At 40.5% G+C, this 23,447-nt stretch overlaps 1 protein-coding gene across 2 annotated transcripts in view; it reads left to right on the plus strand.

Annotated features, from left to right (window-relative positions):
- The first annotated feature begins 302 nt into the window (after window positions 1–302).
- Window positions 303–23,447, plus strand: part of EVA1A (eva-1 homolog A, regulator of programmed cell death) — a 35,412-nt gene continuing 12,267 nt past the window's right edge. Inside the window, exon 1 of one of the 2 annotated variants that reach the window (XM_087716725.1) lies at window positions 303–765. The gene's annotated coding sequence lies outside the window, so the exon portion shown is untranslated. Of the gene's footprint in view, window positions 766–9,063; window positions 9,295–23,447 lie in introns of those variants that run through there. The other variant, XM_087716726.1, reaches the window with a different exon arrangement.

Consider the following 23,447-nt stretch of genomic DNA (forward strand, 5'->3'; position numbering starts at 1 on the left):
GCATTTGTGTTTGAAGAAAATAATATGGAAATGGTGGGGAAAATACATACGAGGGTTACAAAGTGAAAAACACCCTATTAGGTTCCTCAACTCCCACCCCCTATCCCCCAGGAAAATTCTGTGAGACAAGAGAATCGAACAGTACAATAAAATCCTTTGTGCAATAAGTTTCAGGCTGACTGTAAAGAGTGTTTTTCTTTTCAAGTCCATTGGTGAGTGCTAACACACCAACATTCTTTCTGTGTCAGCACCATCTCATGTGTATATTTTGTTGGGAGGAGAAGCAGTGAAAGGCAAGGGGAGAGAGTTGAAGGAAATGAGAGAAGGCCTTTTTTTTTGCTCCAGCTCCACTCAAATATTTTTACATTTTAGAAAACCTGTGCGTTTTTGTAAAGAGACCAGTGAATCAATTAACATGAATTCAGCTGGTATCAATTTGCTGTAGGCTGCATGATTTTTGGAAGAAAAAAAAAAGCACTTCACCTAGGAAGTCTGTTGCTCAGAGAACATTGAATGTCATTGTCTTCTTGGGATCTTCTGTTGAGAAAACAGGTGTAGCATTTGTAGAGCATTTGTTAGTGGCTAAAGCCCTTTGTTTCCCACTTTACGAAACGGCTACTGTAATTGGCTGCACAGCTCTCCCTCCAGCCAACACAGCAGAGACAGGCAGAATTGCTTATGTTGTACAGAGCCAACTTGAATGAATCTCTTGACTGACCCAAGTTATGCTTTTGGTAAGCTCTCATCCGACTTGAGGATTGGAAGGTAAGATTTGGACCTTCAGCTATGGGCATTATGGGGTGTTTTCATCTGCTGTTTAGTAAGAGATCTCTCTTGTTTCATTTGTTTTTAAAAGTCTCCTTGAAGTACTATGAGAAGTGGAATGAAATTGCAAGGGAAATGAGCAAAGTTTGCAGGCAAAGGGAAGTGAAGTGTTACTCTTAACAGCAGTAAATACAGAAAGAAAAGGGAGACTTAGAGGAAGGTCAGAGATTTCCTTAATTATGCCTGAAGTTTCTTTTTCTTCTTGGTAGACTTTGGCCTTGACTTTCTTGAAGTCTCTCTTGTTTTGCCTTTCTGTAAAATGGTCCCTTTGGATAATTGCATCCTGCCTCTGTTTTCAGCAGCACGTAGTTTCTTCCAGGCTTACTAATTATTACACTTTTGATTAGGATTTTTTTCTCCTTGGGCAATAGAGCATTTTGAAAAAATAAAATCTCCCCAAAGCATTATTTTTCCACATGACAGCTGGTAAGTTAAACCTTGCTGAAATCCAGATTGTCAGACTAAATAATTTGAGAGAGTTCTGGGTTTTTTTGACCCAAATAACTGAATCTGTTAGCAGCATATTATCATTCCTTCCTTTAGCAGAGTTTAGCCTGTTTCATCAGTCATTTCTCCAGGGGTCTGAGCTTTGAAATAAACAGGCTCTTTTTCAAGATGAATTTGTCTTTTAGGTGAGCTAGTTCTAAGTAATAGAACAGCAAAAGCCAGGACTGTTTCATACTGTAGGAGTAGATCCCCAGGAAATTAATACATACAGGGGAAGTCACAGAGCCCTACCCTTGTGCCCTATGGCAATGGCCTAAGCACCACTTCTAGAGGGGAAAACGTTTTCTTGGTCAATCCTCTTCAGCCAGCATGGGAAGTTAGCTTTTCACAAAGTTCCTTTGTCTATGGAGGAGCCTGATTTGGAACTCTGTTGGTACTTTGTAAGTCAATAGGCAGATGAGTTCTCTCTTCCCCCAGAGAGGGAGAGGTCTCGCATTTGCTGATTACAGCAAAATAAATGGATGGCTAAGAGAAGCAAATGTTTGCAGGCTATTGCTGTTTGTAAAGTGAAATAAACCCTTTTAATGACACCTGAACAAGACTTCTCTTCCACCCACCCCATTTCTCTGCTCAGTTACCTCTTCCCTCACCTCATCTCTGTACATGCTTGTCTGCAGAGAGTAATTGCATAAAAAAAGATATATGGCACCAAGCTGTCTCTACCTAAAGCTTTAAGGTAATGTGAATGGGGGAAGGGGGGGAGGTCTTCAGATTTATGGCAGTGAACCTAATTCACTTGTGTTTTTGCTACTCATGGGATAGCAAGTTGTATTATGTTGCAAGGTGTCTGCAAAACTCTGTAAAGGATAGGTGCAGGGGCTAGAGTACGTTGAAGTATAACAAATAAGTCAAGAAAAGGTTATGGTTTGTTCAGTTATCACCAAAGCCACAGGAAGAGCAATAAAGCAGAAACTGAGATAGTAGATATCTAGACAGCAAATATAAACCCTTCGAGGTTGGGGTGGTCTGCAAGGAGACTCAGGCCTTTTATTGCTTGGTCCTGGATGCCATCTTGTCTCTTTTGATTACCATTACCCCCTCCTTAGGTTTTACTAATCTCCTTTAACCTTGTACCTAAAATACTTTAACTTTAATTTTTAATAAATTTATATGCCGCCTAATCCTGTAAGACTCTAGGCGGCTTACAGAAACAAGATTAAAATAAGGAGTTAAAAATAGAAAAAGAGAAACAATTTAAAAATAGAAAAGGAGAAACAATTTAAAAACAACACACCATACACTCAATCTGAGTGGGGCTGGACCTCATTCATGAGGTCAACAGCCCCAGGCCTGCCGGAGTAGCCAAGTTTTAGTGGCTTTTCGGAAGGCCGAGAGAGTGGGAAGGGTCCGGATCTCTACGGGTAGATCGTTCCACAGGGTCAGAGCAGCTACAGAGAAGGCCCTCCCCTGAGAGGCCGCCAGACAGCATTGTCCGGTTGACGGCACCCGGAGGAGGCCCAGCCTGTGAGTTCTTATCGGCCGTTGGGAGGTATGTGGCAGGAGGCGGTCTCTCAGATATCCAGGTCCTAGGCCATGTAGGGCTTTAAAGGTAATCACCAGTAATTTATTAGCAGGCAGCACTGACTGGAATACACCAGCAATACTGGATATTAATTGAACAAAATGAATATCCCTTCTCTAGAAATCCGGCAGTTGTAAAGCTTTAGCAAAAACTTTTCCTGGGATTAGAAGCAGGAGCTGCCAGTTAAAGAACTGCATAACTTCTCTTTCCCACCTGGGAGGGGTTTTCCCCCCTCCTATGGAGGCATCAAGAAGAAATGTATCCATTGTTTTTATTCCTGCAGCCTTTTCAATCCTAGACTGGCAAAAAGAATATTCTGAAAATTTCAGATTTTGGCTTCTTCGGTGGTATCTTACATTGAACCAAACAGCCCACTTTGGGAATCCTCCCAATCTAATGCATATAATATTATGGCAATATTATAGCATAGTTTGAATTGGGTAAATTTCCAGAATTGTGCAAAATAAATTATTTGTCATTGCACTATTGACATCAGGACTGAGCAACTAATGCAGCTGAATCTCCCCAGTTTGAGGCAGTGAGGTAGTGTAGTTTGCCTTGGGCTGCTCTGAGCTCCTCCATGGTGATGAGGTCTAGAATAGGTTTTTTCCCCATATTATGAGCATTGAGTTATGACAAATAAATGGCCAGTTTTGGGGAAATTGACAGCTTTGGTCTTCCTCAGATTCATTCTCTCTTCATAGCATTTTTTTTTGTTTTTTGTTTTTATGTTTAATTCTTTGAGAGTTTGATAAGCTAACACTAAACAAAGGCAGCCTGTTGAGTGCTTTGGTTTAGGATGAACTAAGTTCAGAATTCTTTATCCTTTGCGCAAGGGAAAATCCTAGTAAGCCTCATCTTCCTTTGCATTTCCATCAAGTGGAAAAGGCACTTTATAAGGATGTTGGAGGATTTAGGATATATTTTTGTGCTTTCTGTCAATAGTAGAGCAGTTTTTGAGTTGCAATGGTTTGTTATGGGGTAGGGCAGTATATTATGAAAGTGTGAGTGACTAATTTTCGTAATTTCTGCTTTTGACAGAATATTGGTTTTGTAACAATTTGTGCAAGCAAGAAATATTTTTCTTTCCCCCAAAAATATCTCTGTTCACTAAGACCACCCCTAATCCAGGGATGGGTTCCGGCAGTCGCTACTGCCATTTTGCTAATGGCTGCACTTGTGTGCGCTTCATGCACTTGATGCGTGTGTTTCATACACATGACAGTGCAATAAAAGCGCACATGAGCAGAAGCAAAAAAATGGATGCCGCTGCCGTAGGTGCCCCCGGGATAACCAGTTCAGGGGTATGGCAGGCCTGGGCCGTTGCCAGTTCCAGTGACCCAGGCCATCAAACCACTACCGGTTCATCCGAACTGTTCTGAACCACCACTGCCCTGATCTAGTAATGACTGAAGATTTCATAAAACCAGTTTGGGATTCAGTTTTAGGCACAGCTATGTTTGTAGAAAGTCCATGCTTTCTTTCGTTTTTCTACTTTGTATTTGATCAAGACTTTGGAATGCTGTCTTACAGAGAAATCTGTTTTCTCATGCTGAACTCTACAATATATATTAATGTAACCTGCTATATACAATCACTGGTTACCACCGTATCTGGGTTGCAAAAGCATGGATGTTCAACAGAGGGCTATAGACAGCTAAATTTGTATCTCTTTGTTTCCACATAGGGTTGGTCTGATTTTTGCAACCCAAATATGATAGCTCTGTTTGCATGAATGTGGTTGCATGGCTTAGCCTGTTATATATAAGATTACTAGAGCATTAGAAATTGCATTATATGTTTTTGTGTTTGCTCTCCCTTTTCATATGTGTAATTATATTAAAATTCCATTTATATTCAAGTTCTGTCTCCTATGAGCAGCATATATCTAGTAAGAAGCATCACAAATCTTCTTCAATTACTGTATGTAAAATATTCAAATTGAAACAAAAAGCGAGAGAAAGCAAAACAGTGCTGAGAAGCTTGGAGCCTTCTGAAGAGGCAGATTTATGCTCCATGTTATAATAGATTAGAGGTTGCTGAACTGATCTGGCAGACTCAGTCATGCCCATCAGAGCCTCTTGCCCTGGTTTGACTGCTTTATGGAGAGAGAGAGCCTTATTAGCTATAAGGGTTTCCTAGTCAGGCAGACTGTTCCCAAAAATAATTCTCTTCTGCCTCTCCTTCAAGGAAAACACTTTGCCTTTTTGTTTTATCTCAAACTAATTTTTGCTGATTAGTGACATGTAACACAACTGAAAATAGTTACTAACTTGTTTCTAGATTTTAGAAACAAGTGATTGCTTTCTGTATTAATAGATACACCGATCAAAAAGAGGGGCTTCTCCAGCATCAAAATCATACACCAGTTTCCCACTAAGCAACACCTAAAAAACACTTATCTATGCACTGGAAGGATTGGCGTAATATAGTTCATTAGATTAAAATGGAGTAAGGCCAGTATGATTCCAAATACATGGAAGGATCAGTGACATAAGGAAGATATATTAACTTGGAATAACAACAACAACAACAACAACCTAAAGGGATACCTCGCTCTTTGGAAATTCTAAATTTACCTGACTTGAACATTCTGACTCTACAAAAAACCACCCTACTTGGAACAGCTTATATCCTCCGACGTTACCTTAACAGTTCCTAGGTCCTTGGTTAGGACTCGAGCTGTTGAGCTACCAACCAGTCCCAAAGGCTATGAATCTCACCAAAGATTAGCATATTATTATTAATAATAATATAATAATATTTATTATTATTATATACTTTATTCATTAAACATGAAACTCAGCCAACTGAACATTTAAAAATGCATTAAAAATGCCAGTGATTGGTGCTAATGGTTGATATGGTTTGCCGTATTGTTGTAAATACTTTTATTATTATTTCCTAAAATGATTTGTACCCAGACAACATACTGTTCAATTGAAATTGGAATTTTTATATGTTATAAAACAAAATAAAAACTTAGAACAAAAAAAGAATGTTTGGGGAAATTCAGCCATTCTCTTAGATTTCGCTTACTACTGTGTGTCAACAGGATCATCAGGATATGTGTCAGCCTCTGTTTTGCTGCTTGCTTTTCAGCTGCCATGAAACGGGGAGGGAGGGCATGGTCTTTGGGTGGAGGAAATAATCTGTTCAGGAGGACTGTTAATTGGGAGTTGTTCTCACCATCAGTTGGCGCATGTGGAAGGAGGGGAGTTTCCCGCCAAGGCCAACTGTCCAGCATTCCAACCTGATGATGATGTTTGAAGATGTTTCCATCTGACAGTTGTGGTGATATATGATTGGACTATGGACTGGGGTACCAAGGGGAAGGGAGTGAATATGTATTGATATCTATTGCTTTCGCGCTCTTTTGCTCAGATCCAGCTTTGCTTTGCTTCTCATCGTTTATAATCAGTAAAAGTACACTTAATTCTGAAACATGGAGTTGAGTGGTTTCTTTCTTGGTTATTAAGTGAAGGAGCCATGACAATATGTTTGTCTGGGTTTAGCTTATTATATAAACATAACATTTGTCATCTTAAATTAGTCTTAAAGTATTATATTTGAATCTTTGTTCATTGTTTTATATATAGTGCCTGATACATAATTCTTGCACTCCTCTCACCACTATATTTACATCTATAGTAGAAAACAAAATACATTTCTCATCTCAGTGTTTATTACATGCTTATGTATGAACCAAAATTGAAAATTTATTCCACAGTTATGATTGCAAATATAAACATAGCTATGAGGATTACAAGAACATAATCTCACCCCAGCGTCTTTTATCTCTTTCTCAGTTCTCCAGCTTTCATGCTATTTTAAAAGGAGATCCATTTTTATTATAGACATGTGAAGAATATATGTGCACTATTCTGTCAAATTATTCAGTAAATCGTAAACATGGTTATATACTTTTTTTCTTCATTTTTCCTACCATTGCAAATACAATGTAAAAGTTGATAGGATGACTGACAAACATTAATGTTACAATATATATATTATATAACATTATTTGGAGCATATTGTACTCCTGCTACTAGACTTTAGCAAATGTTTAACGAAGCACATAGTCTAGGACAGGGGTGTCAAACACGTGGCCCATGAGCCAGATGCATCACGCATTGGCCACCCCCACCCTCATTTTAGTGGAGGGGAAAAGTCACGATACGTCATGTGATGACAATGTGATGACGTGTGTTTTGACACTCCTGGTCTAGGATAATCAAGCAGAACAGTGACAGAACTCAGTAGTAGTCAGAAGCCATGTCCCACAAAAACAGTCATGAAAGATGCTCAAGTTGTAGAGAACTACACATTCCCTCCATCTGGTATTTGTGACAATTAGCAATAGCACTTAGACTTATATGCCATCCTATAGTCACAGTGATTTACATCACTCTGTGGGTGGTTTACAACATCAGCATATTGCCCCCAACAATCTGGGTCCTCATTTTACCAACTTCAGAAGGATGGAAGGCTGAGTCAACTTTGAGCTGGTCAGGATCGAACTGCTGGCAGTCAACAGACTAAGCTTGCATTACAGTATTTAATTATTATGCCACTGGAGCTCTTAAATTTAAACCTAGCAGTAGCTTTTTTGGGCATGATCCATTTATGCAAATTATTTATTATTTATGCACATATAATGAAACAAGTGATCATACTGGAAATTCACTTCTAAACAGCACTGGGGAATATAATTAGTTCAATGAGCATGCTTGTAGGCAATAGCAATGGAGTAGCAATTATTTTACCGAGAGAAGAGTTGTGTGGTTAGCAATCCCACCTCTGGCTCACAGACAGAAATATGACCTGTCTAACCTCAGGCATTAAAAACAGATGTAGGAAGAACAGTTTTCTGCTATGGTAAGAAGGTTATATTATCTCTCTCTCTCCCTCTCCCTCTCCCTCTCCTTCTCCCTCTCCCTCTCCCCCCTCTCTCCCTCCCTCCCCCTCCCTCCCTCCCTCCCTCCCCTCTCTCCCCCCCTCCATCCCTACTCTCTCTTCAATGACACTGATTGAATGAGTTTGTGGATCAAAGTGAAAAAGATACCAAGAGGATGTGGCCAAAATCTTTTTGCAGCTTTCATTGATATGCAAGTTATAGCTCTACCTGGATGTGGAGAAGTTGGCAATAATAACCTATTCCCCTATCCCTGTGTGGTTAGGTTACTGCAGTGTGCTGAATATGCAGCTACTTTTGAAGATGGCTGGTATGGAATGTTGGCAATTAGACATCATCATTGCAGAATTAGCCTTTTTTTATGGTCGCTGTGTTGGTTTCCAGTGGGCTTCCAGGCTCAGTTTAATGCATTCGAGATTAATGGGAACAAGGATGGCATTGCTTAATTTATTTGTTATTATTTTATTGCTGCGATTATATTTTGACACTGCTCTTGAGATTCTTGTATACTGAGATGGAACAGTATTTAACTATAAATTAAATACATAGATAAATGCCCTACTGTTGCAATGTGCACATTTTTTAAACAGGATGCTTCTGAGACCTGATATTGTAGATTATATATCAGGGGAGAGACCCAGTTTGGTGTAGTAAGGCACCAGGCTTAAAACCAGGAGGCTGAGTTCTAATCCTGCCTTAGAGAGAGAGTCAGATGGCTGATTTTGAGCTAGTCACTTTCTCTTAGCTCTAGAAGTGGTCAGCAAAGGCTGACCACTTCTGAAAAACCTTGTCAAGAAAAGTGCATGGTCTACTCCATGGCAGGAATCAAGGCTGAGTTAAAAACACACATACACCCCAACAAATCTGGAAGAAGACACATTTCTGACATTAAATAGCATGTTTCCTAATGACAAATGTAGCCTACTGCTAATAGCCTGTATGTTTAAAGCCATCTGCAAAGAAGTCCATTCAACTATGTCTGTTTGAGCAGGAAGATGAGTGTAGTAAGAAGCAGCGGGAATAGCAGCCCTGTCTTTCAGGCATACATTCCCTATTTTGCTCGCTAGGTTTTATGTACCAATTAAAAATTTTTTTGGCTATAAATCTAGTACATCCAAGGGACATAAACAAGAGATACGTTAGTTTTGGTGAGAACAACAACAGGCCCATGCAGCAACCTTCCTGCTTCTAGTCATAATAAAGCTTTGAAGGCATTATTATTGTATATATTATTAACCAAAAAGGAAGAAAGAATGTGCAATGGCAAGTTGCAGATGGCCCTTGTGTGCCTGCCTCTTAGGTGCTCTTGTACTTTGTGGGTTGGGAAGGGCGAAGAAGCAGAGGTGCCCCATTCTCTTAACAGTTTGCATGGTAGAACCTGGCACCATTAGCAGACTTAGAGCAGGAATCAACATGTTCATGAAGTGTAATGACGAATACAGTCAATGGGGAACAAGGTTTAAAAAGGAAAGAGCATTGAGGCAGTTTCTGAGACCTGCTGAATCTGTCCCTGGAGCTTCTTCCGGTAAGCTTTTTTTTGTAATTAAGTTTTTTTCTGCCTCACTTATGCTGTGCTGAAATACTATCTCTCTTGTTTGTCTCTTCTCCTCCCCCTCAAGAACTGAGATGAAATAATAGTTGGATACCTGTTTATAAATCACTAAACTTAAACTGAGTTTAATGTTTAATTTCTGCCTGCAGCTCCAACTGTACTGTCAGTAAAGATGGCAATCAGACTGTCTTCCTTCATTTTCTATGGCTCTTGGATACTTTGTGTGTCAACCTGGCAGGTTTTTTTTAACCCAAAGGTTAAAATATAGCGGTATATTTTAATTATTCCAGAGTGGTTTGTTTTCTTGTACTTTTTCTATCTTCAGCACATAACTATGTCTTCAGCAGAGAGAACAAATAATTTTTGCTCAAAGATCTATGGAAACAGTTTTGTTGGTCTCACCTGGATCTACAGAATTAAATGCTAATCTGAATCCAGGACTTTATTTACTCTCTCCTACAGTCATTTAGCAGAGAAAGCAATAAGAGGACCTCCTTGCTTCTGAACCTGGATTAACTATATTTGGCTAAGATTTGTTGGTTGCTTTTGGGGGGCAGGCTCCATTTTATTGTGGTTTAGTTGCGTGTTGCTTTATTTCATAAATGTAAGACTTTTGGTTGGCAGAGAATCAGATTGTCACTAACTGTGCAGAATTGCTCCTTTGGCCAGGAACATTTCTAGGCAAGGGAATTTGCAAAAAAGAAACACTTTTTTCTTCAAATGCTCATATAATTCTGTTTTTACTCCAGATATTGGCTTTTCTCTTCCCAGGGTGAAACAGCCTACTAATTATTGAATAACAAATATTTTCCAACTACCAGACTAAAAAAGAGATGTTAGTTGATTTCAAAGTAAAGTTAACACTGTTTTGGTAACATTCACAGTTCTCAACTGGTAGATCTTGTAGGGAAGATATTCTTAAAGGGAAGAAATTTATCAAACTGAAGTTACAGAGATTCTGAAAGTTTGCATGAAACACTTTTATATTTGGAGTATGATAAAATCTTGTTTTAACAGCATAGCTTGGTTATTCAGGAAAATCAGTTGAATTGAAGAGTAAGACTATATGAATGGGACTATATAATTTGATACATAAATATAAATAAATAAGACTGTGTGTGTGATTTGTGTAAGGATATCTTTTTGTTCAATTGACATCATTTGCCTTGTTTGAGTAATGATACTATTATGCAAAGAACAGAAAACACAACAGAGAATTTGGCCCACTGAATGCAATGTCTATTGTGTTGAAGTCCAATAAAATGAGCCTTCACTGTGTGGCTATGCTGTCTTGCTGCATATGAGTACTGCATAAAACTCACAAAGAACCCAGCAGGACAAGCAATATTTTTCCCCAATGTGATGTGAAAGAAATTAATCAAAAACAGTACAGTAGTGGTTACTGGTTGACAGTCACTCAATAAACTTTTGTGAGGGACCAAGAATCCTTAGAATTTCTCCCAAATTATTGTTCTTGTCAATGACAAAGTAGGACTATTGAATGGGGTCTTCAGAGATGAATAATCCATGAGAATGTTGGCCCCCTGCACACACACTGGTTTTTAAAATGTAAATAATTTTGAAGAGCTTTGCATCAAACACTTTGATTCTTCCAGCTGCATTGCCTCAGTTTCTTTGTTATGTAATTTGGTTGGAAACTAGATTTGATGCCTGTAAAGATTTCTTGCTGTTAATAAGAAAACTACTTTCTATCTAATTTTATTCTTTTACATTGCTATATTTTAATAGACCTGCCCCAAGAATTTGTGTTACGTAGATGTGATCCTGGCAAATAAAATGCGCTATAGGAAGCCTAGCACGGAGCCTATATTTGAACGTATAAGCTGCCTATCTCCTGTTAAGCAGCATTAAGATGGAGAAGGACCAGAAACCATTTTCTCAACCTGCCACTACTCTCCTCTTGCTTCCCCCCATCCCAGACAACCTGGATGCTGCACTCCCGAGTTATTATTGCAGTCCTGCCAGCTGCTATCCAAGCACCACCATCTTTCATCTGACCCAGAGCCATATTGCGGCTCCTTACATCTCTTTTTATTGTTTGGTAGTTGGAAAATATTCACTATTCAATAATTAGTAGGCTGTTTCACCCTGGGAAGAGAAATGCCAATATCTGGAGTAAAAACAGAATTATATGAGCATTTGAAGAAAAAAGTGTTTCTTTTTTGCAAATTCCCTTGCCTAGAAATGTTCCTGGCCAAAGGAGCAATTCTGCACAGTTAGTGACAATCTGATTCTCTGGTGTGCCTGATGCACTTCTTTCACCACTTTTAGTAGTGCAGTTCAACCATACATAACTGCAGTTGGCACTGCAATTACAGAGCATGTTGACACAAATACTTTTTGACAGATCCAAGTAGAGCATTACAGTTTCTTGAACAGTTTAACTATATAAACCTGTTAAGTGGAGGTAAATGATGTAGTTTGTATCCAGCATTTCTCTTAAATTAACATTTCTAGACTTTTTATAGAATTAAAACTATTCATTTGGCAATAAATACAGATGACAGAGGTCAAGGTTGTTTATGTTGGAGAAAAATAAAGGTCCTCAGATAATCACTTCCAAACAAAAAATAACAAAATGGAAAGAAAAACATTTAAGTTTAGTTACATGAAGTGGTACAATTCTCTTCCTGCTTGGTCAGGAATACCCCTGCCCCTTCTCTCTACCAGTGTGTTTATTCACACTCCAGCACAACAAACAGATCTCCGCCCAGTTTGCCAGTGTGAACTTGCCTGATGTTGCCATCACTAACAAGTTGGCTTCCTAGCCCTTCCAGAAGTTGTTGCTGTTATTCTGTGTTGTTTGCAGTTTGATAAGCCTAGCGGGAGGTAATAATCCTGGAAGCAGGGAAGGCATTTGTAGTAGATGTGTTGCAATAGCCAATCCAGCTCTGTTGCCGGAACTCTTAGCGGAGAGATTTGCTTATAAAAAGTCTTAATAGTTTTTTCACCCTAACAATGTGATGTTCCTTCTTTATTTCTTACCATGTCCTTTGTTACCATGTCCTACTATGTCCTTTATTTGTTACCGGAGTCCTACGGGATTGGGCGGCATATAAATGTTATTAAATTCAAATTCAAATGTCAAATCACACTGAGCTTTTTTTACCCTTTTGTTTTTTTCTGTGATTGATTTAAGTGTGTGTGTGTGTGTGTGTAAATGGTGTAAGCAGCTTTTACTACTGTATTTCACAACCTGCAAGCATAGACATTCCCGTTAGCATTAGCTCCATTTGGGCATTTCACACTACTTCACAACCCATTAATACAATTTTTGTAGGTGGAAAAATGCATAAATGGCTGAAATTGCAACCTACCACATGAATTTTTCTCTTCTATTTCACACAGGCTGAGAATAGAAGAAATTTGTGCTACATTTTGTCAAGTAACCCTTCATACTAGGGAAATTTTGGTTCAAATCAAATCAAGTCACATAGCTTTATTACAGTCTCTGACCAGCTTTGACAGTAAAAAAGTACAACAATTCACTGTTGGGGAAAAAAGACAACAGACAATAAAACGACATATCTTATTAAAAGGGTTGATTCAGATCTCCTTAGCCATGAAGTTGATACTAAAGTTCAGTTACCTTTTCTCCACACAGCCTGTCTCCCAATATACTAATGAGAATATAATATAATGTATGTCCGAGCTACTGTACTTTGACTTGGTTGAAAGAACTAAAAAGCTGAATAAATTCATACATAAATCTACATAAGTATACACATATAGTAAGAGGCGTCGATTCTTAATTTAATTTGCTTTAATTTATTCCAAATATATATTTCTAGAAAGCAGTAAATTATTATTCAGGGAGGTGCATTTTAACAGTACAGAAATGTTTATGGCTTTTAAAAAGAAAAATATCTATTTTTAGTGACATCTCAATTCGCATCACCATGCTTGCTTGGATTACAAAAATCCAGACAACCACAAAATGGCAACAGAGAGTTGAATTTTGTTGTATCATTTGGAGGACTTGCTGTCCAGATTAATAAGTACACCGAGGTCATATTAATGTGAACTCTACTGATATTATGAGCACAAAAAGTGCTCTGGTATGTAAAAAAAGTCTAGCTAAGAAACTGGCCTGGAGCACGTTTATTACAGTGCAAAGAGATTTTTGATTGTGTGCTTTTCTTTGCAAAAGCTCCATGCTGGATGCTGATGTTGTCTTATGCTGTTTAGCTCCTCCTACTCTGCTCCACTTGCTTGAGACAAGGAAAAAAGAAAAACTCCTTGGAGGAGGGGAGGAGAGCCAAAACGCAGGAAAGGAAACAACCAGACAAAGCTGTGATTTAATTTTGTGAAAAACCATACAGAACCAAGGGCAGGTCAGACTGCAGAAGTAATTGACTTGGCTGGCCCTGTGGCCCTTAATATTGAAAAAGGATACGAGTCAAAAGAGGACTCTCACAAATGAAAAGCTGCCTTATTCTCTGGGGAGATAAGAGAGTTGTAGCCATGACGGAAGCTGTGGATCGGGAGGCAAGAGCAGGAGCCGATTTACTTCTAAACGGAGGAGACTAAATCCCACCTCAGCTAGGGACAGCGCCTGCAGATAGCAGCGGGCAGTTGTGAGTTACTTCGTACAGGCTCAGAGGAAACTTGGCTCTCGCATGCAAGGACTCGGGACTGGAATTAAAACATCTAGACTGGTTCTAAGCACAAACAAATTATTCTGTGCAGGTCAAATAATGAAAAGCCAATGTCATCTGGCCACTACCCGGGGGAGGGCCTTCTCTGTGGCGGTTCCGGCCCTTTGGAACGAACTTCCCGCAGAAATTCGGACCCTCACCTCTCTCCAGGCCTTCCGAAAAGCCGTTAAAACCTGGCTGTGGCGGCAGACCTGGGGTCGATGAGTTCCCTTCCCCTCTCGAATCGTGTGGCTGTTGGTTGTTTTTAAATGCCCTGTACTTTTGTAGTTTTTGTGTTTTTCCCTTCCCCTCCTTGGGTTTGTGCGCCGCCCTAAGTCCCGCCGGGAATAGGGCAGCATATAAATAAAATGAGACTCGAAACTCGAAACTCGAAAAGGTAGCCTCTAGAAGAAAAATATCTAAGGAGAAGAGTAATATTAAAGAATACTGGTTTTGTCAAGGATTGTTGTTAGCATATTTTTTAATGTGTTACTCTTAATTCTGCTTAAGAATTCTTTGGTTTGCATCACTTACTCTTTGGAACTGCTTCTGATTCATTACTAGATGTTCCTTTTAATAGTCCCCAAAATATTTCATTCTCTAGGAGGGTAGGTGGGTGCTGACTTTCTGTCAGGCCTGCAGTTATATTCCTTTTGGGATCTTTGGCCTGCCACACTCTCTTTTATTTCACTGGGCTGTTTTATTAGTGTAGTAGTTGGGAGGGGGGAATAGAAAGGTGTAGAATTGTGGATTGTGTTGTTGTCATTCTTTTCTAGAAGTCCAAGGTCATCTTTTATCTCTGCACCTCTGCATCTGACGGGAACTAGATGGGTGGAAATGCCAGCGTGGCTGAAGAAGATTGGACCATGTATTGGATTTATGGGTGAGGGGATAAGATCATGAACTTTTAAATGAGTGAAATCCCAGGAAGTTTTAGAATTGGGATTTCCACAGATGTGCCAACGTGTCTGTCTTATTAAATTGGAACTTTAAGGATAGCTCTGCCTTGGACTCTGATTTAATTCTGCTTGATATTTGGAACGCTGACACTTTCTACATGTATGTAGCACGTATGTGGTTATATTTGTCTTGTGCATGGATGCTCATCTAAGACAACCTGGATATAAATACATTTTCCTCCTCATTTTCTATTTGTGGTACAGATACTTTTTGTATGTGGTTTAACCATCAGACTGAGCTATTGGGTGGTGAAACACCTCTCTGGCTCATCTAGCAATTTTTCCTACTTTCAAGTATGAAATACTGGTAGCAGAATGTCTGTGACCAAGTTGTTTGAATGAAATGAATTAAGAACTTGGCACACTTTATTTTTGCAGGAAATGAAACAAGCTCAATAGTTTAAGCCTGATCAGGATTGTTTTGAAGCAAAAAGAAAGTAGCATATGTATCATGCATGTAACTGTATTCTGGAAGAGAAGTTGCTTGGCCAAGAATCCGCCTCATATGCACGGACCTCTTGGTGATACTCCGTTCCAGCTCCTATCAAGTATAACTGATGAGATGATCTTAGATGCAGCCCAACAGTTTTGGAGACCACACATTGCGACTCAAAAGCTAGCCTTTAGTAACACTATTGCTCTATCTCCTTCCTAGACTCTATGGAAGCAGGGCTCTTGATTAGATCTGCACACTGATTAACCTGTAAATGTAAAACTCTTAAAGACAAATTGACCCTTAGTTTTCACTTTTTTTTGTTAGATCTTCTATTCCAGTGAAGGCAATCATTAAACTCAGTGCAGGCATAGAACAACAGAAAGAAGTGGAACCTATAAATATGCTAATATTTGGCTAGTACATATGGGCAATGCAACTATTAATAAATACTTTATTTTCAGATCAGTTAATTCTCAACACTAATTTTTGTGTACCAGAATTTGTGGGCATAAATGGGCTTCACAGAGATTTCTTGTAACCTGATTTTGATATAAAATGTAGTACAACATCTCTGTAACGTTCTGCCTTATATTTATTCTCATAACAATACATCTTAGGGGAAGTTCTTAAAAAAAATAAGATTTTCTGTTTTCTCCTACTCTGTACTTCTTGTGTTTTTTCCCCTGCCTATTCTTTCATTTGCATTCAGAAGCTCCTTCCTCCTAGCCATTTACTTCCTCCCTTACAAGAGGTTATAGCAAAAAAACCACCTGCTTTTTCCATTGATCGCTGGCACTTCTGCAACTAATTATGATGTTGCAGAAAGGCTGCACAATGCAGGTCCAGTACTCAAATAATACGGAATTGACTGACCTTATTTGAACTTTCAAGGGAATAATGGTCCCTCTTATTATTCAAATTTTGCAGTGCAGGCTCTTACCATGCTGGATTTCCTTCTCCTTTCTCTGGCCATTAAATTATGTTTGTATTACAGGTAGTCCTTGACTTGCAGCAGTTCATTTAGTGACCATTCAAAGTTACAACAGGATTGAAAAAAGTGGCTTATTGCCGGTTTTCACCCTTATTACCGTTGCAACATCCCCATAGTCATTTGATCAAAATTCAAATTCTTGGGAACTGACTCATGACGATTGCAGTATCCTGGGGTCACATGATCACCTATGACCTTCTGGTAAGCAAACTCAATGGGGAAGCCAGATTCATTTAACGACCATGTTACGAACTTAACAACTTCAGTGATTCACTTAACAACTGTGGCAAGAAAAGTCATAAAATGGGGCAAAACTCGCTTAATAAATGTTTCACTTAACAACAAAAATGTTGGCCTCAATTGTGGTCGTAAGTCGAGGACGGTTTCCCAAATAGGGATGTGTTGCAGCCTTCACGCGCTGGCATCCTGCAATTTTAAATACTATGAAAGCGAGTCATGATGTAGTGGTTAAGATGCTGACCTACAACCCAGGAGATTGAGAGTTCTAGTCCCACCTTACCATACCACCTTAGGTATGAAAGCCAGCTGGGTGACTTTGGGCCAGTCATACACTCTCAATTAAAGTCACCTCACAGGGTTGTTGTGGGGAAAATATGAGAAGAAGGAGTATTATATATGTTCACCACCTTAAGTTATTAAAGGCAGTGTAGGAATGAGAGGTAAGGTTACGTAAAGACATGCGCAGCAAACTGCCATGGTCTCAGTAGCTGTTTATATTTTAACCTATGATCTCACCGAGCAGAGACAGGCCGTATCAGGGAGTTATGTGAGATTCAACCTTGGCTGGGATGGCCTTCTGGATTCACAAGGGAAAAAAGAGGGAGTAAAACAAAAACAAAACTGTTGCTGTCTGTGCTCTGTTCTACTTGATGAAACTGTAGAAAAAGACAAAATAAACTCTGCGTAGACCAGTGGTAGTCAACCTGGTCCCTACCGCCACTAGTGGGCGTTCCAGCTTTCATGGTGGGCGGTAGGGGTTTGCTGTAACTCTGCTTTATAAATTTTATAAAGTAAAGTTACTTCCCTACTTTATAAATCACCATTACTGTGGATCTGGTGGGCGGTTAGAAAATTTTACTACTAACAGAGATACAAAAGTGGGCGGTAGGTATAAAAAGGTTGACTACCCCCTGGTAAAATCAACCATGCAGAAACCAAAGTGCCTTAAATTCAGTAAGTGGCATGTTACCCACACCAACAATTTGGAGATCCGTAGCAAATTGAAATGGTAAGGCAGACACAAGGCTTGATTACAACTCTGCAGGTTGATATTCTTGCTTAAACTTATTTGGGAAGACTGATCTAGATTAGCCCAGCTAATTTGGACAGACAGATACCAGTCTTCTTGGAAGAAAGAAATAATGGATGACCTGGTTCAGTGTGGGCTCACCTGCCAGTCTGTATTTGTAATGGAATGTATGAATGACCTTGGGGAAAAAGAGGAGGAGATGCTGCCAAGGAAACAATCAGACAAGGGAGGCAGACCCCTCCCCCCCTTTGCTTAAAGGTCAGATAAAGATGCTTAGGAAACACTCGTCCCAATGGATAAAGTTGTTAAATTGAAAGCATGACACTTGTGCCTTCAGACTTACAAGATTCTGTTAATGTGGTCTTATACTAAGGCGTAAATTAGTTCATCTTGTGTTTCCTCTCTGGTTTGCCTTTGAAGGCTGACAAGTAGAGAATTTTGGATCTTGATTTACAAAAATCACAGAAATGACACCTCCCATCTCTTTGAGCACATGAACCCTCCTTTTACAATTTCTTAATATCTACATCATTTATTAATTCTATTTCATAAGAAGGTGTATGAGTAGATATTGTAGTGTTTCTTCCTAAGAGCATTTATGTATTTACCGTGTTTCCCTGAAAATATGACATGTCCTGATAATAAGACCATGCCACATTTTTCTGGTGGGCAAAAATATAAGTCCTTCCCTGCAAATAAGCCCCCTGGACAACCCCCCATCTCCGACCAGGCAGAGCGCTGCTCACCAACCTAGTGGTATCCTGAAGGTGCCAAGCCGCAGGAACTTGGGGGGGAGGGCAAAGGTGATCATGTTGCTTGGTGCCTTCGGGATACCGCTAGGTTGGTGAGAGGCGCTGTGCCCAGCTGAAGAGTTGCCGGGTGGCTGCTCTCTTGCGAGTGGGCTCCCAAAGAACCGGGCACAGCAGCCACCCGGCAAACCCCCTTTCCAGCCAGGCACAGCACCATTCACTGACCTAGGGGTATCGCCAAGCCGCATGATGCCGCCGCCATCCCAGCATGGCTTTGCAGCAGAGGTGTCCTGGCTCTGCAGGGAGAGTTGGGCCAGGGCAACGTGAGGCTGGGAGGCATGCGAGTGGGAGGGGAACAGTTGCTCATGCAACCCCCTTCTCCAGCCATGCAGAGCGCCATTCAATGGCATTTTGAAGGCGCCAAGACGCGAGAGCCAGGTAGCGGCAAATAGGCACTCATGCCGCTTGGTGATGCCCCTAGGTCAGTGAATGGTGCTATGCCCGGCTGGAAAGGGGGTTTGCCGGGTGACTGCTCGTGAGCGTGATCGCCTCATGGCTGTTGTGTTGCACTGCTGCAACAGTGCAACACAGTTGTTCGCCCCTGAGGCTGTGCCTGGCTCTTTGGGAGCCCGCTCGCAAGAGAGCAGCCGCCTGGCAACACCAAAACAATAAACCCCTGATAATAAGGCCCAAGCCATATTTTGTGGGTAAAAAGAAAATAAGACCCTGTCTTATTTTGGGGAAAACATGGTACCAATAGAAATAGCACTGAGACTTATATACCACTTCATAGTGCTTTACAGTGGCAGAGTCAGCATATTGCCCTCAACAATTTGGGTCCTCATTTTATCCACCTCAGATGGATGGAAATCTGAGTCAACCCTGAGCCTGGTGAGATTTGAACTGCCAAATTACAGACAGCTGGAAGTAGCCTTCAATACTGCACTCTAACCACTGCATCACTGTGGCTCCTATCTGCTCCAACTTTAACATTAAGGTAGTAGCACAGTTACTCTTGACATGTCCTCTCTTTCCCTTTTGGAAGGCATTTAACATCCCTTTCAATTACAGTTCTTCATACTGCTCTCATATGGACCCATTATTAAAAAAAATTCAACTGCCTATTTATAAAACCTCTTTGATCTCCATCTTCAATCCAAACCAATGCCAGGTCCAGCTATTCAGTCATTCTATAAGAAGTACTTCTATGTATATTTAAATATTCAATACACCAGGACAAGGAGTGGCAGTGGCAACCAATTTAGATGATTTATATGGGTTAGATTAGTTCTTAGGGATAAGGCTATCAATGGCTATTAGTTATGATAAGTGTATGTTACTTCCTGTATTAGACTCAGCATGCCTGTAATACCAGCCACTAGGGAGTAGGAGAGTATTACTAAATTCATGTCTAGCTTATAAACCTCCCATAAGCATTTATTTGGAATCAATGATGATTTTGAAATGCAATACCCAAGTTTTCACATCTCGGGAATCTTGCTTTCATCAAGGAAGAAGCCAATACATACATTCCTTTGATATTTTTGAACAGTTCATCCAGGGAGTCTTTGATATTCTTTATTGTTATGCAGATCCATACAGATCCATGTTGATTATCAAGGGGCATTTGAATTAATTCTACAAATAGTTATATTCTCTTGTCTGAAATTGTGTCCAAAATGTTAGCTGATCAATCTTTTTTATTACCAACTTTACTCACATGAATACACAGGTCTTAGGCCATTTCTTTTAATGCTAACTTGAAGTAAGATTAGGTGAGAAGTATTTTATTCAAGCTTAGCACTTTTGGTGAACTTTGTCTATAACAGTTTCAACTCCATTTTTCATCAATTCTGATGCCTACATTTTTCAAGTGTAGCTTTTGGACTGATCACAGTCATAAAAAATGATTAAAATTTATTAACAAATATCTGGAAAATTGAATCATGGAAACTGGATTTACTTTCTTGTTAGTTTAAGATATTTTGCTCTGTTAATGAAACTAATGTTTTGTTAGTTTGACTGAGAATTTTTATCAACCTAATGCTACACACTTTGGGGAAGTTTGAAGTGGGTTGCAGCCAGGGGTGTGGGGACACCCCTGGACCTGAAGACCTCCAAGGTCTCCAACTCTGTTATTCTGTTAAACATATTTTAATACTGCTGATAATTGTACACCTACCATTCTGGCACTTAGTGTAAGAAACAGTATCATTCTTGATGCTGAATCTGATATATTGTTGTGTCTTTTGGGCTTTTATGTTCATGGCTGTTACTGCTCCTCCTCTAATAACCTAAAGAACATTCTAGCTCTTTGAACAGGCAGTTTGTGAATGTATTTGTTAGGAATTCGTAGCATTCATATTTGCATAGTGAAGCTTTAAAGCAAGAATGCTTAACCTGTTTTGCAGCCAGGGGCTACACTTTTTTCCTCTTTTTAAAAAAAACACAACGTTTTGCCCTTCCTGACGCCTACTTGGAGTTTGTGGCAGATCCTGACGAGTGTGTGTGTGTGTGTGTGTGTGTGTGTGTGCATGTGCATGTGTGGTGTGTAGAAAACTATACATTGTGAATGAGCAAATATGCTTCATGTTTCTTTCATAACTTATAAACTAATTTTATACAGTACTATCATAGACTACCATTGTTTTCCTCATAAGGTTATTATGTAAAAATACATAGAGGGAAAAACTTATCAGAAACTTTTCTAACATTTTGAAAAATAACACCAGTTCTTGTGTGTGTGTGTGTTTTAACTGCAAAATGTTGGTTTAGCTTAACTGTCTTATTGCGTCTGTGTTCCTCTAATGTTTGTGCTGCCTGGTATTTCTACTTCCTTTTTTGGCAGGTTATTTGAGCACATATGAGGGGCCTCTCCTGGGTTCCTTGCCAAACCATTAAGGATAATCTGAGTGACTATCATTGGGCAATGCCCCTTGCTATGCAGAGTTCTGTTTTTATCATCTACTTTCTTCCTGGCCTTCTACATCTCCCTGCACTTCCCCAAATCTGTTCTACATAGTCTCACACAACCTTCTACAGTAAGGTGATCAGATTTTCAGATTGGTAAAGAGGGACATCATTGACTGGGGTGGGGGGTGGGGGGCTTGATTAAAATTTTTATATTTTGTCAAAAGGTCACAAAAGGTGATTACATGACCCCAGGACACTGAAACCATCATAAATACGAATCTGTTGCCAAACATCAAAATTTTGATCACGTGATCATGAGGATGCTGCAATGGTAGCTAAGTGTGAAAAATGGTTGAAACGGCCGCTAAGTGTGAAAAATGGTCATCAGTCACTTTTTTCAATGCCATTGTAACTTTGGTCACTAAGCCCATTATACCACCTTTCTTGCCACAGTTCTTAAGTGAATAACTGCAGCTGATAAGTTAGTAATATAAGTGAATCTGGTTTCTCCATTTGACTTTGTCAAAAGGTCACAAAAGGCGATTACATCACCCCAGGACACTGAAACCATCATAAATATGAATCTGTTGCCAAACATCAAAATTTTGATCACATGACCATGAGAATGCTGCAATGGTCGCTAAGTGTAAAAAATGGTCGCAACGGTCGCTAAGTGTGAAAATGGTCATCAATCACTTTTTTCAATGCCATTGTAACTTTGGTCACTAAACGTTTTCCCCCTCCTCGAGACACCTCACTTGAAGGAACGAGGCGACAGGATTGAACCTTCTGGCCAGCAAGAAGGAACCTTTTGGCTTACCTGCAGAGATGTGACGTAGGCAGGTAGGGGAAGTGTGCCGTGTCCCGGGAGGGCAATAGTTGTTCTGGGGTCTGGGATGAGGGGGATGTCGTTCAGCGCCAATCCACTCTTCCTCGCCAGCGGAGGTGCTGCAGGAGAGTTGCCAGCTGTGCTGACACGTGCGTTACAAGGGAAATAAATATAACAAAAAGGCCAAGGAGTTAGCTTGCATTTGCAGTAAAAGCGAAAGTTGTTTGAGGTGGGAGGAGCTCGCAGCCCGGGGGCTGCTGATATCTTGCGCAGAAGGGGTGGGGGAGACGGGGGAACCCGATCTAGGAATGAGCTGTCAGCCTGACAAAATGAGACGTTTTTAAAATTCCCCCTCCTGTGCATACACACTCCTTTAGCCTCTCTCTCGCTCTCTCACTCTCACACTCTCTCCCTCCCCCCTCCTCTTCCTGGATTCACTCCGAAGTTTTTAAAATTCCCTCTCCTGTGCATAAACACTCCTTCTCTCTCTCTCTCTCTCTCTCTCTCTCTCTCTCTCTCTCTCACACACACACACACACACACACACACACACACACACACACACTCCTCCTCTGGATTCACTGGGACGTTTTTAAAATTCCCCCTCCTGTACATACACACTCCTTCAGCCCCCCCTCTCTCTCCTCCCCTGGATTCACTGGGAGGTTTATAAAATTCCCCCTCCTGTGCATAAATACTCCTTTAGCCTCTCTCTCTCTCTCTCTCTCTCCCTCTCCCTCCCCCCTTCTCCTCTTCCTGGATTCACTCAGAAGTTTTTAAAATTCCCTCTCCTGTGCATAAATACTCCTTCTCTCTCTCTCTCTCTCTCTCTCTCTCTCTCTCTCTCTCTCTCCCTCTCTCCCTCTCTCCCTCTCTCCCCCTCTCTCTCTGTTTGTTTCTCACTCTCTGTGTGGCTCTTTGCCTCTCTCCCTCCCTCACTCTGTCTCTCTCTCTGTCATTTTCTCTGTGCGTCTGTCTCTCTCTGTCTCTCCTCCCTTCCTGTGTGTGTCTGTGTGTGTGTTTCTCACTCTGTGTGTGTGTGTCTCTGTCTCTGTAAGCCGCTGTTGCGCCTGTCGTCCTGGATCAGACTGAGCTGCCTGTCCTTCTTCAACACCTCCCGGGGGTGCACATCCATCATAAAATCCATCGGGTCGTCCAAAGTAGCGGGGCTCAGCAGGACCTTGGCTGAATCCGTGCAAATGCTCAAGTCCGCTGCTCGCCGCTCCTCAGCTGGTTGCAAAGTTTTCTCCAGAGATTCTGGCGGGCGGAGGCAGCACTTGCCTCTCGAGCTTCAGCAAAGGGGATTTTTTCTGCGGGACAG

Source organism: Thamnophis sirtalis, unplaced genomic scaffold (assembly GCF_051295495.1).
Source record: "Thamnophis sirtalis isolate CommonGarterSnake01/CBP01778 unplaced genomic scaffold, rThaSir2_p1.2 scaffold_5, whole genome shotgun sequence".
NCBI lineage: Eukaryota > Metazoa > Chordata > Lepidosauria > Squamata > Natricidae > Thamnophis > Thamnophis sirtalis.